Source organism: Schistocerca nitens, chromosome 7 (genome assembly GCF_023898315.1).
Source record: "Schistocerca nitens isolate TAMUIC-IGC-003100 chromosome 7, iqSchNite1.1, whole genome shotgun sequence".
NCBI lineage: Eukaryota > Metazoa > Arthropoda > Insecta > Orthoptera > Acrididae > Schistocerca > Schistocerca nitens.
Window position 1 is genome coordinate 579,046,633 of NC_064620.1, and position 15,004 is coordinate 579,061,636.

At 38.8% G+C, this 15,004-nt stretch overlaps 1 protein-coding gene and 1 pseudogene across 1 annotated transcript in view; both read right to left on the reverse strand.

Moving 5' to 3' along the window:
• LOC126194707 (eukaryotic translation initiation factor 2A) overlaps positions 1 to 15,004 on the reverse strand; it is a 180,383-nt gene that overhangs the window by 61,705 nt on the left and 103,674 nt on the right. The window lies entirely within an intron of this gene.
• On the reverse strand, positions 12,042 to 12,159 carry LOC126195993 (5S ribosomal RNA; annotated as a pseudogene).

The following is a 15,004-nucleotide window of genomic DNA, read 5'->3' on the forward strand; positions in this document are numbered from 1 at the left end:
TCCTTCGCGTACTCTGTGTAAAATCGAACTGGTATCCCATCAGGTCCAGCAGCCTTTCCTCTTTTGAGCGATTTTAATTGTTTCTCTATCCCTCTGTCATCTATTTCGATATCTACCATTTTGTCATCTGTGCGACAATCTAGAGAGGGAACTACAGTGCAGTCTTCCTCTGTGAAACAGCTCTGGAAAAAGACGTTTAGTATTTTGGCCTTTAGTCTGTCATTTTGGTCACAGAGTGGACATTTTGTTTTGATCCACCTATCGCTTTGACATAATACCAAAATTTCTTAGGATTTTCTGCCAAGTGAAAGATCTTGCCACGAACCCGAGAAAATCCTGGTCATTCATAAAATCACTAAGTAGCTTGAAGGTTTCTATCCAATTACTATTTAACCAATCTGGTTTGGCAACTGATGACAGCAAAAGAGAAGCTGAAGTTTTAAATTTCACATTTAAGAAATCATTCATGCAGGCAGATTGTACAAACATACCGTCATTTGACTGTCACACAAACTCCTGCATGGACACAAAATTAGGCACCCTTGGCATAGAGAAGTAACTGAAAGAGTTGAAAACAAATAAGTCACTAAGTCCAGATGGAATCCCAATTTGGTTTTCCACAGGGTACTCTGCAGAACTGGCCCCTTACTTAGCTTGCATTTATCGTGAATCTCTCGCCCAATGCAGCGTCCCAAGTGAGTGGATAAGAATGCTGGTGACTCCTGTATATATGAAGGGTACAGGAATGGACCTGCATAATTACAGACCAATATCCTTAACATCAGTCTGCTGCAGAATTCTCTAACACATTCCAAGTTCGGATATAATAAATTTCCTTGAGACAGAAAAATTTCTGTGCATAAAACAGCACAGATTTAGAAAGCATTGCTTATGCAAAACTCAGCTTGCCCTTTTCTCACTTGATACCCTAACAAACCACTGAGAGATGGCAACAGGCTGATTCCATACTCCTAAATTTCTCGAAAGCATTTGACATGGTGCCCCACAGTAGACTGTTAACAAAGGTATGAGCATACTGAATGGGTTCCCAGATATGAGAGTCGCACGAAGACTTCTTCAGTAACAGAACCCAGCACATTTCTCCCAACAGTGAGTGTTCATCAGAGATACGGGTATCGTCAGGAATATGCCAGCGAATTGTGATAGAAACGCTCTTATTCTCTGTATACATAAATAATATGGCAGACAGGGTGAAGAGCAATTTATGGCTTTTTGTTGGCGATGCTGTGGTGTACAAGAAGGTGTTATCCTTGAGTGACTGTAGGGGGATACAAGGTGACTTGAACAGAATTTCTAGCTGGTGTGGTGAATGGCAGCTTGCTCTATATGTACAAAAATGTAAGTTAAAGATGATGACTACGGAAAACAATCCCCTAATGTTTGAATATTGCATTAGTAGTGTGCAGTTTCAAACAGTCACATCAATTAAATAGCTAGGCATAATGTGGTAACACAATATGAAATGAAATGAGCATCCCATGTTGATATGCATGAAGACAAATGCTTGACTTTGCTTTGTGGGGAGAATTTTGGGAAAGTGTAGCTCATCTCTAAAGGAGATGGCATATAGAATCCTAGTGTGTTTTCAGGTCAAATTAAAGAAAGACATCGAAGCAATTCGGAGGGGGGCTGTTAGATTTGTTACCAGTAGGTTCGATCGGCAACCAAGTATTCCAGAAATGCCTTGTGAACTCAAATGGGAATCCCTGGAGGGAAGATGACGCTCTTTTCACAAGGCACTACTGCGAAAGTTTAGAGAACTGAGATCTGAGGCCAACTGCAGATCAATTCTATCACCACCAACGTACGTGTTGCATAAGGACCATGAAGATAAGAAAAATCAGTGTAAGGAGACCTATAGACAGTTGTTTTCACCTCGCTCTATTTATGAGTAGAACAGGAAAGGAAATGACTAGTAGTGCTACATGGAACCCTCCGCCATGTACCTTGGCTTGTTGAGTATGGATGTAGGACACTTCAAAAGAGTAATGTTTGTTGATGAAAACCTTACCAAACATGACCAAAAGATAGTTTACAAGCCTACAGCTAGTTCATAGCTAACAGTTCAAGCCTTAATTTCACAGAGACTCGCATCATGCAACTGATGTACAACAGAATTATACATTAATGGTCTATTAAAATAAATTGAGTGTAAAATTCGTTGGAGTCTAGCTGTATAAATAGTAAAAATACAACTGTAGAATCAAGAATCTCATTTTGGCACGTTTTGCTATTGGTAGTCTCTCTCATTTCGTTGGCCCAAAGACAGGAGGGTTGCCTACGATGAGGGCAACCAAATCTTAGATCGATGTACATCAAGTGTGTTAATGGCAAGGTGTGCGGCAATGATACGATGTCAGAGATAATTGTGTGATCTGATGAGGCACTATTTTTCAACTCAGTGCTAAGTAATCATCACAATCGCATCTACTGGGCTGCCGCGTATCTGCATGCCAACGTGGACAAAGCCGCAAATGGACCACAAGTAAATGTGTGGAGTGGTGATATTATTGGGGATTTTGGGTTTGATTAGATCTATCTTCTCTGATGGAAAAGTTACAATGAAGTTTACCCAATGAAGCTAAAGACATCCATTGTACCTGTCATCTGTGAACTATATAGGAATGAAAGGTTTTACTTTCAACATTATGCCCCATCCCACTATTTTGATCATGTCCGGGAGTACCCCAACAAAAATATAACCACACGATGGATAGACCAAAGAGGTACTGTTGAGTATCCACCATGTTCTCCAGACTCAACTTCTCAGGCCTTTTTAACTACAGAGAACACCAATAGATGCCGCTTATGGCCAAAACTCATGAAAATTGGATGAACATCAAGACTGCAGCAAACATTCCTGAGCAGCTACCCATCTAGACACATTGAAGTCAATTTTGAAATTATTAGCAATTTAACAGTGCATACACTTTGTGGGGCACTCTGTATGTTGTGTGCAGTAGATAACTACATAACTGCAAAGGGTTCTGGAATTCTTACACCCTATTCCTTAATGGTTTTTGTTACTGATAAAAATCAGTTCTGGCTTAACTGTAATGCACACAGTCACAATACAACATACAACATACAAAAATAATTTTAAGTAGGCTTTGTCTTCTTCTTATGGTTCAAAGTGAAACTATTTATTTTTTTGAATGATTTCATTACGCTTTCAGCTGCCATTATCTTTATTCCATGTGCAATTGTACAATTTTGATCTCAGGCTATTTTCAAGCATTTTATAGACAATTCTTTAGTGATATATTTCAGTATATATGTCCTTGCTCCTATGCCTGCATGTAACTGTCATAAGTTAAAAAAGGTTTTTAGCTATTTCAGGAGTATGTTACTTTTGAGCCCGAGCTCATAAAACAACGAAAAACTTTTTCTAATTTATTTTGTGACAATTTCACACAGTCATAGGGGCAAGGATGTTCATGGCATAATAGACCACTAAAGAATCATCCATAAAATCATTTATGGCGAAAACTCAACGACTGCACATGGAATAGAGAGAATGGCAGTTGAAGGCATCATGAAATCATTCAAAAAATTCACTGCAGCTGCAGACCCTATCCCAATGAAAATTATGAAGCTACTTACTTTGGTGCCATGGTCTTCCAACAACAAAAAATTGGGAATCCAAACTAATTCAAAGGAAAATTAGAAATTTACCTCATCCGCAATTCCTACGAATGTACTGAAGGACTGAAATTTACTGTTGGCTACATGGCAAGCAGCCACATTCATCGTAAAACTACTTCATGAGTAGTAATACAGTGTAAACAGGCATGTGGTGTTATAGTTGTGGCTATGTTTTTATGGTAATACTATATTCTTGTGAATATTACACTACCAGTACGAAATAAATAGCAGTTATATTAAATAACTAAGGAAGCAACAGTGCAGATTTGCTAGGTTGCATTACAATGGCGTAAGCGTAAGAATTACTTAGTAGTAGTAGTAGTAGTAGTAGTAGTAGTAGAGTGAGTGAGTCTGCTTTTAATACAGTGTACAGATTAAGTTCCTGAAATTTACAGTTCTATTTTTAAGGTCTGTCTTGAATAACTCCACACCCCTGAATGTCCTACTCTTTAATGTGATCAACAGAACACGAGGCATGAATAAATGGGTGGAATATAATTGTAGCAGAATGGAACAATGACATACACTTAGTTTGTTTCTATATTATTTTCTGGACTGCAGATTGTGGTGACAGACTGATTTGCAGAATAGTCCAAGATCTACATCTGTCGCTACCTCCACATAGATAGACGGCAAACCACTCTAGCGCTTGGCAGAAGGTACTTGGCACAGTGCCACATACTAGTTCCAAATGAGTATGGAGTGCGGGAAGAGTAACTGTTTAAATACCTCTCTCTCTCTCTCTCTCTCTCTCTCTCTCTCTCCCCCTCTCTCTCTCTCTCTCTGTGTGTGTGTGTGTGTGAGTGTGTGTGTGTGTTTCCACCTTATTTCAAGAGCTGACTGAATATTTGTGCAGCTTTTTCAGATAGTGTTCATTACAGATAGCTGCATCATCTGCTAAAAGTATGACGTCACTATTGCCTGCCACAAAATTAATATACAAGATACCGTATTTACTTGAATCTAAGCCGCACCTGAAAAATGAGACTCGAAATAAAAAAAAAAATCCCAAATCTAAGCCGCACCTGAAATTTGAGACTCAAAATTCACGGGGAGAGAAAAGTTTTAAGCCGCATCTCCAAATCGAAACAAAGTTGCTCCACTGTAATATGAGACAATTTAGTTCAAATGAATGACGATACAGCTACAGTAGATTGGTTCGAGTCGTAAGCTTAGCAGTTAAGCTTTACCAGGTAGCCATTGCTATGTGTCAGACGCTCCGTCTGTATTTATATGGGTACCCTTCCTTTTTCACGTGCTTCGTCTGGTTTGAATAGATTGCTTATTTTTCTTTGATCTGATAAGCTCCGTTTTCTTTGTTATATGTGTTTACGTCACTCTAAGCTGAAAATTCATTACTGTATTGTGTCATGCATTGTCGCATTCTGGTAGTGCGTGTTTACGGCCTGTCGCCGCTCACGGCATGGCTTGCTTTTGTGTGCGCTACCGCCGCTTACAATTAAGAAAAAAAATAAGAGAGTAATCGTCTCATTAGCCAAAAAATGGCAAGAGACTGCTATTTGTTGTTACTTACACTGCTGCTTTCTTTGATAATGATCAACAAGAACCAAATAATAGACTGTGTATGATAGATGATGTTCTGATCGAGAGTTTAGCGAAAATTTTTCTCCGTTTGAAAATCTTTGCAGGCGCCTCTATTAGTACATTACATTCTGCACAGAAATTAGAGTCATCTTAGATTTAAAAATCTAGTCAATTGCCTCGCTTCATTTCTGACTGTATCACTATTAGGCATAAGAATAATACGGATATGAACATGACGTGATATGTATATTCTTCCGCGTTTGCTGTTGTCTCACTCTAGTTTTGTAGTTTATTAGGCGGACAGGATTTAAATAAGATAGCAGCAAACACGAAACAATACATGGCAAAATGTTTATATTCGTATTATTCTTATGGTGAAGAGAATACTGCATGTGATTCACAATTCATAAAAGTTCCTATTAGCAACCATCTCTTCCCACAAGTAGAAAAAAATTCAGAATGTAGAGTTGGCCATATTGACAAACATCCCAAACAAGCTTGCCAGTCGGAATTTCGTAGTACATTGAAATGCTCCTACATTCGAAGACGAACAATACGGAATTTGTATTTACTTCGTTGGATAATGTATGAAAATGCAGTGGTCGAAACTCGTGGTGGAGAAAAAAGCTCGGCTTTTACCTTTTATTTAAATTTATTTGCTGACGCAGAGGTTTTGGTGCCAGTATTTACCTTTGGTGTGCCTTCAAAGCATGACTGTGTAGCGCTACATATATTCGACGGCAGAAGTTAGTTGTGATGGCACCCACCAACATTTTTCAGAACTTCCCCTTGCTGTGCACCCGATTCTAAGCCGCAGGCGGTTTTTTGGATTACAAAAACCGGAAAAAAATTGCAGCTTAGATTCGAGTAAATACGGTACACAAGGATTTCAACACACTTCCCTATGTCACATCTGGTCTTACATCTACATCTGTCAATGGGTCTCCATCCAAGAAAACACACTGCACCCTCTGTATCAAGAAATCCCCAGTCACAAATTACGTTCGATACCCCTTATGATTGTACTTTTGATAATAAGCATTGGTGTGGCATTGAATCAATGCTTTCTGGAAGTCTAACATCCACCAGGTTGACCTGACCGAGGTGTTTCAGGATAACAAGTGAAAATAGCTGAACTTGATTTTGCATGATTGATGTTTGTGGAATCTGAGCTGTTTGTCACAGAGATGGTCATTTGTTTGAGATACCACATTTTGTCTGAGGTCAGAATATGTTCTAGGATTCTACAACAGATGGACATCAAAGAGATTGGATGTTAGTACTGTGGTGGTTCACTTCTGCTACCATTCTTGTAGACAGGTGCAATTTGTGCATCCTTCCAATTGGCACAGTATTTCTTTCAAGTGATGTTATACATTGTGGTTAAAATGGGGACTAACTCTGCTGCAAATCTGTACAGAATCTGATATGATCCAGAAGCATTGTTCAATGTTAGTGATTTCAGCTGTTTCTCATATACATGTATCATTCATCTTTGCAGTGATGCGAGACATGAACGGGGGCAGTCGTTGGTATCTTCATCAGTAAAGAAATATCTGGAAAGAGAGTTCAGCATTTGTGTTTTTGCAACACTGGTGCTCAGTTTTGGATCCTGTGTCATCCTTGAGTATCTGGGCACTAACATTTGTGCCAGTGACATCTTTTACAAATGACCAGAATTTCTCTCTGTTATATGTGAGATTATTTAATAGTATTCTTCTGCAGTAGTAATCAGAGACTTCACTCATTGCCCTCGTAACAACAAAACATGTTACATTCAGCATCTCTCTCTCTATAGCCCTATGCTTTGCTTCGTAGTCATTGTGCAGAATTTGCTATTACTTTAAAAGTTTCTTTGCAATGACTTATACATGGAAGGTCAAACCAACTATCATGAACAGTTCTACTAGGAACATATCAGTCAATGTTAGAGTGGAAGTGATGAGTTTGGTTGCAAGTTTGCAAATCTACATAATGTGATATCATGAGAATAAATATAATTCTTGTTTTCTATGTATTTTACACAATTAGATTTCAGTGATAAACATCAGATATGTTGGTGAATGTTAATATCACTTCTTACTCAAAAGTTCTAATTTCTTTTCTAATAAACATTACTTACACAAGGACTTTTTTGCCTTAACAGAAATACTTGCTTTTCTTTCCACTATAATTTTAAAAACAGAATGTGTGATGCTAATAGTTAAGAGATATAAAGCAGTGGAATGAAAATGAAACAAGTGCAGTGTTACCTATATTACTAAACGACTTAATAGCCGCACAATCCTAGTTGCAGGTTGCCTATCTAACAGCTTCCAGGGGCATCAAATTTGATTTTCAATATTTCATAAAATTTAAAATTCTGCTGTAATATAACTGTTCCAATGTCTAACCTTACATTAAAGGTTTAATACGAAAAGTCAAGTATTACAGGTATAAACTGTGTCTGTGTCTTGGGGCCGTCTCATGTAGTGTTTAAGAATAAGAGCACTTAGGGATTTATAACAAACTTTACACATGATTTCAAACCTTTTTGAAACTTTTTTCCTCCCTGACACTACTCACAAAATAACGAAAGGAACAAAGTTTACCGCTTACTATGATTTCACTGTATATGGAATAAAATTTCAGCATCAGTCACAACATTTAATTTGAATGTAGCTGCAAAATTACAACATCACTGTACAGCACATAATTCAGGTGGCATGGCGTGGTGTACATGGTACTTTGATTTTTTAAGGAATCGAGGGTAGCAGTCCGCTGTTTGTTTCTTTCTAACAGAAAGCACTTATGCAACTGCTGCAGATGTACTTTAAACATGATTCCCTTGTAACCAAAAACAGAGAAAATGAAAAGCACATATACCAAAGTTTACCATTATCTTAGAAAATAGATTAAGGAAAGGCAAACCTACATTTCTAGCATATGTAGACTTAGAGAAATCTTTTGACAATGTTGACTGGAATACTCTCTTTCAAATTATGAAGGTGGCAGGGGTAAAATACAGGGAGCAAAAGGTTATTTACAATTTGTACAGAAACCAGATGGCAGTTATAAGAGTCGAGGGGCATGAAAGGGAAGCAGTGGTTGGGAAGGGAGTGAGAAAGGGTTGTAGCCTATCCCCGATGTTATTCAATCTGTATATTGAGCAAGCAGTAAAGGAAACAAAAGAAAAGTTCGGAGTAGGAATTAAAATCCATGGAGAAGAAACAAAACCTTTGAGGTTCGCTGATGACCTTGTAATTCTGTCAGAGACAGCAAAGGACCTGGAAGAGCAGCTAAACGGAATGGACAGTGTCTTGAAAGGAGGATATTAGATGAACATCAACAAAAGCAAAACAAGGATAATGGAATGTAGCTCAATGAAATCGGGTGATGCTGAGGGAATTAGGTTAGGAAATCAGATGCTTAAAGTAGTAAATTAGTTTTGCTATTTGGGGAGCAAAATAACTCGTGATGGTCAAAGTAGAGAGGATATAAAATGTAGACTGGCGTTGGCAAGGAAAACGTTTCTGAAGAAGAGAAGTTTGCTAACATCAAGTATAGATTTAAGTGTCAGACGTTTCTATGGACGATAAATAGTTTAGACAAGAAGAGAATAGAAGCTTTCGAAATGTGGTGCTACAGAAGAATGCTGAAGGTTAGATGGGTAGATCACATAACTAACGAGGAGGTATTGAATAGAATTGGGGAGAAGAGAAATTTGTGGCACAACCTGACTAGAAGAAGGGATCGCTTGGTAGGACATATTCTGAGGCATTAAGGGATCACCAATTTAGTATTGGAGGGCAGTGCGGAGGGTAAAAATCGTAGAGGGAAACCAAGAGATGAATACACTAAACAGATTCAGAAGGATGTAGGTTGCAGTAGGCACTGGGAGATGAATAAGCTTGCACAGGATAGAGTAGCATGGAGAGCTGCATCAAACCAGTCTCTGGACTGAAGACCACAACAACAACAACAACAACAACAACAACAACCATTAATTATTATGTTAGAGGTAGTTTCCCCAATAAGAACATATTTATTGCAAGCAATAAACTAATCATTGACACAGTAGGCATTTTATCTGCATGTTTACTACATTTCAAACAATGTAAAGTTCAGGATGGAATAACAATCATATGGAAAGGATATCCACACAGAAGAGGCAGTAAGTCACATACAGGAACAATGAAAAAGAATTCTATAAATTTTTCAACTTTCAGATAAAGTCTTTCTCCAAAAGTAGAAAATACACACGCACAAGCTCAAAGGTGCGTGCGTGGTGGTGGTGGTGGTGGTGGTGGTGGTAAGGTGCATGTGCGTGGAGGAGGACTTTGTCTGAAAGCTGAAATACAAGGGTTGGCCACAAAGTAAGTTCCGTTTCAATTTCTATCCGTTGCAGCACTACTATCACAGTTCCGAGCATGTGCAGCAGTTACTCTGACTCAAGGAGAAGACACGTACGCCATTTTCAGATCGCTGCTGCCGAAGTGTGCTTTGTAGTGGTTCTTTATAATATCAGCCGTAACTGAAAATGCCGCCGTGTGTGGAATCAGATCTGTGATTCCTTTTCTATATGCAAAGAAAGTTAAACCAAAGGAAATTCATCGGCAAATCCGCGAGGTTTACACACAAAATGCTAAGAGTGTTTCACTGGCTAGAAGATGGGTCAGACTGTTCAATAAAGGATGTGATCAAGTGCACAATGAAGAATGAAGTGGATACGCGTCTGTGGTTACTGATGAACTGGATCACACAATTGAAGAGAAGATTAAGCAAAACCGTAAAGTTTACACTTAGTGCCCTTGCAAAGGAAGTTCCGCAAATCTCACAATCACTAATTCATTGAAAAACTGAAATTTCGAAAACTTTGTTCACATTGGTTACTCAAAATTCTTACTGAACAACACAAAAAACAACGGATGGGCAGTGCACTTCAGTTTTTGACACACTAGAATGGAGAAGGCGATGATTTTCTTTCTCGGATAGTCACGGGGGGGGGGGGGGGGGGGGGGGGGGCGAAACTTGGGTACTGTACGACACCCCTGAAACAAAACGGCAATCAATGGAGTGGAGGCACACTTCATCCCCAACGAAGGTTAAGCCTAAGCAAATCTTGACACCTCGAAAAGTCATGTGCACTGTTTTTTGGGACAGAAAAGGCATTTTGCTGCTTTTACCATGAGGTCAAACAATCAACGCATGTGGTTACTGCGAGACCATTAAGAAATTGCACCGCACAACACAGAACAAGCACTGAGGATTACTGTCAAAACGTGGTGCTTTTTCCACGATAATGCCCGACCTCACACGGCGAATGTGACCAAACAACTCTTACGGGAATTTCACTGGGACGCATCTGATCACTCTCTGTACAGCCTAGACCTCGCTCCTAGCGACTTTCATCTCTTCTTACACGTAAAATCTGTCCTTGGTGGTCAACACTTCAACAATGATGAAGAGCTGCAAGAACATGCTACCACATGGTTGAATACACAGGCAGCAACCTTCTAATGAAGAAGGCATACAAAAACTCATGCCACACTACGACAAGTGCCTACAAAATTTTGGAAGCTATGTAGAAAAGTAGTTTATCAGTTGTAGATTTTTGTACAATAAATATTTTTTCTGTATCTGTACAAGTTTGTTTTATATAACCAAAGGGAACTTACTTTGTGGACGACCCTTGTATTTCTAGTATTCTTTTTCATTGTGCTTATCTGTGACTTAATGCCTCCTCTATGCCATCTCAAGTAGAGGTGAGTAAAAATATATCCTTTCTACATAATTGTCGTTATTCCATCTTGGACTTTCCATTGTTTGAAATGTAGTAAACACACAGATAAAATGCATGCTGTATCAATGACGAGTTTATGATATACAAACATTTTTATTGCTTGGTTTGTTCTCTTTGTTTAAGTTACTCTCAAGAATAGAACAGGCAGTGGAAGCAAGGCACAAAAAGAGAGACATGCAATGAATGAAATTGCATTACTTTCATGTTCCATGGACCATTTGCACAGTAAATCATGATGAAGTGGAATGAGTCATTTTATATTCACATCAGAAACTTTTTTTGTAAATATGGCTGCATACTGATTATTTATAGGTGTTTATTTCATTTTTATTTTAATGACATAAAAGTGTGTCAGTAATATCTACCCATCACCCCTTACACATTAAAATAATAGAAATTCTTTTATGGAATACGAGGAGTTGTCAAGGAGAAACTTTTTCAGCTTGTTTTCAAATCCTCCATCTGTCACACATTTTACATCACTGGATAAGTGATAAAAAGTTTTTGGCTTCACCACTGAACACTCCTTTTGTGCTAAAGACAGCTGTATTTTCCCTTCTTGTATTGTAATTATGTACATCATAGTTCCTTTTCAACTGCAGTGGGTTATTTACAACAAACTTCGTAAGGCAATAAATGCACTGTGAAGCAGTAGTAAAAATGCTTAACACCTCAAACAAATGCCTTCAAGATGACTGTGTGTGAGCACCACATGCCAGTCTTACAACACATTTTTGGGCGAGGCAGAATTCCTATTTAAACATGAATTACCCCAGAACAATATTCCATATGAAATTATTGATGAAAACATGCAAAATATTTCAACTTACTGATTTCTCTCTCTCCAAGTTCTGAAGCCATGAAGGCCCAATGGTACAGACAGGCCGCCGCGTCATCCTCAGCCCAAAGATGTCACTGGATGCATATATGGAGGCGCATGTGGTCAGCACACTGCTCTCCCGACCGTATGTCAGTTTCCAAGACCGGAGTCACTACTTCTCAATCAAGTAGCTCCTGTTTACCTCAAAAGGGCTGAGTGCACCCCACTTGCCAACAGCACTTGGCAGAACGAATGGTCACCCATCCATGTGCTAGCCCAGCCCAACAGCGCTCAACTTCGGTGATCTAACGGGAACCGGTGTTACCATTGCGGCAAGGCCATTGGCTTCCCTGAAGCCAAAATGATCACCATCCAACAGATTCTCAGTTTTCTTTTCCACTCATCTGTATATTGTTCACATCAGCAACTTGGACATATGAGCTGTTAAGCTGATTGTGTGATAATCCTCACACTTGTCAGCTCTTTTTGTCTTCAGAACACGGGGAATGATGTTTTTCGAATGTCTGATAGTATACAGCCAGTCTCACAAATTCTACATGCCAAAGTGAATAGTCGTTTTGTTCCCACTTTCACCAATGATTTTAGAAATTCCAATTGAATAATATCCATCCCTTCTGCCTTATTTGATCTCAGGTCTTCTAAAGTTCTTTTAAATTCTCATTCTAATATTGGAATCCCATCTTTTCCCTACTGACTCCTGTTTCCCCCCTCCCTATAGCATTGCCAGACACGTCCTTCCCACATAGAGGCCTTCAATGTATTCTTTCCACCTACCCACTCCCTCATCTGCATTTAACAGTGGAATTCCAACTGAACTCTTGATGTTGCCGCCCTGGCTTTTAATTTCACCGAAGGTTGTTTTGACTTTTCTATATGCCAAGCCAGTCCTTCCGACATTCCTTTCTTTTTCAATTTCTTTATATTTTCCATTCAGCCATTCCACCTTAGCTTCCCTGCACTTCCTATTTATTTCATTCGTAAGTGACTTGTATTTCTGTATTCCTTAACTTCCTTAAACATTTCTGTACTTCCTTCTTTCATCAATCAATTGAGGTACCTTTGTTTTCTTTACCAACTTTTGTGATTGCCCTTCTTAGTGTGTCCATGCCTCTTCGCCTGAACTGCCTACTGAACTATTCATTATCACAATATCAACAGCCTCTGAGAACTTCAAGCATATCTCATCATTCCTTAGTATTTCCATATCCCACTACTCAGAACATTAATTCTGCCTGACTTGTCTACTCACTATCATTACTAAATTGTGATTTGGGTCTCTATCTGCTCCTGGGTACACCTTACAATCCAATATCTGATATCAGAATCTCTTCTCGACCATGATGTCCCAACTGAAATCTTCCATATCTCCAGGATTTTTACAAGTATACATCCTCCTCTTGTGATTCCTGAACAGGGTGTTCAGTATTACTGCCAGAAATTTATTAAAGAACTTTTTGTCTTTCTCCTCTCTCACTCCTACTACCAAGCCCATATTCCCCCTTAATCCTTCCTTCCAGTCCTCCTCCTATGATCGTATTCCAATGACTATTATATTTTCATCTCCCTTAATCTTCTTCATTACCCGTTCAATTACCTCATATAATTTCTTTACCTCTTCATCTTCAGCTTGCGACATTGGCATGCATACATGAACTACTGTAGTTAGTGTTGATCAGCCGTCGAATATGATGAGAACAACACTATCACTGAACTATTCTCAGTACCTACCTCTCTGCCCTAATTTCCCATTCATAATGAATCTTACTCCCACTATACAATTTTCTGCTGCTGCTGGTATTACCCTGTACTCATCTGACCATAAACCTTTGTCTTCTTTCCGATAAATTAAGTCTTAGCATTTCTCTTTTCAGTTTTTCTAGCTTCCCTACCATGTTCAAACTTCTAACATTCCACGCACTGACTCTTAGAACTTTATCCTTTCCTTGGTTATTCAATCTTTTCTCATGGTGACCCCCCCGCCCCCTCTGGCAGTCCCTTCCCAGCGATCAAAATGGGGGACTAGTCTGGAATCTTTAGCCCATGGAGAGATCGTCATGTCACTTTTTCAATTACAGGCCACATGTTCTACGGATACAAATTATTTGTCATTAATGCGGCAGTTTCCACTGCCTTTTTTATTCTCATGACTTAAATCACTGCTGATCCTTGCACCTTTTAAGGGCAGTTTCCCACCCCAAGTACAGGAGAGTGTCCTGAAACTCCATCCACTCCTCCACCCTCTTTCATAAGGCCATTGGCAGAGAGGTGGTGACTTATTGTGCTGTAAGTCTTCAGACACCATTGCTGATTATTTTTACACAAAATTTAAGCAGTGGCGGAGTTTGAACCCGGGACCTAGGATGTTCTTAATTACTAGTCAAAGATGCTACCCATAGACCATGGTTGCAACTGTGATTTAAGGAAAATATTATTGTTGCTCAGGTAAGATGGTACTCAACAATATATGACCTTCTCAAGAGTTTTGGAAAATGATGTCAGTAGTGAGCAAATTGGTGTGAAAGTGTTTAAAAATATATCTGCACAGATTTTGGGTAAAATAAAATAATATTTTAATTATGTTTGTAATGTAAAAAGCTTCTGTATAACTTAATTTACATAATGTCATTTTGTAAAATGATCCAAGGTAAAATAAATAGCACTACTAACTGCACTGCTGGTCTTCAGATCACACAGGCATTGACAGAAATAGCCATTTGTGTATCATGCAAGCATTGACCTGTAAGTGGTTCTTTCTTTCAGTGACAATTAATCTTGTCAGATACACAAGACGAAAGCAGTTGTGCTCTAGTACTTCTTAACACCATCTATGCAGAATATTTTGCATATTGATCTACATGTCATCATACGTTGTGGGGCAATGGGCAACAATTTTTACAATATCAGAAATGTGGCCACTTCCATCTAATACGAGGATGCAGATGGTGTTTTCCTGATACTGAGTATGCTAGGTAAAATTTACTAGGGGAGGGAGAGGGAGAGGGAAGATAAATGTCCCACAATAACAAGTTGATTAGAAATAGTGCATTTGCTCAAATTGACATGCAGTTAAAAACTGGTGACAGTTTTTTCAAAGGAACCATTGTAGCATCCACCATAGGCATTTCAAGGAAACCATGGAAAAGGTACATCAAAAAAGGACCAGGGGGATA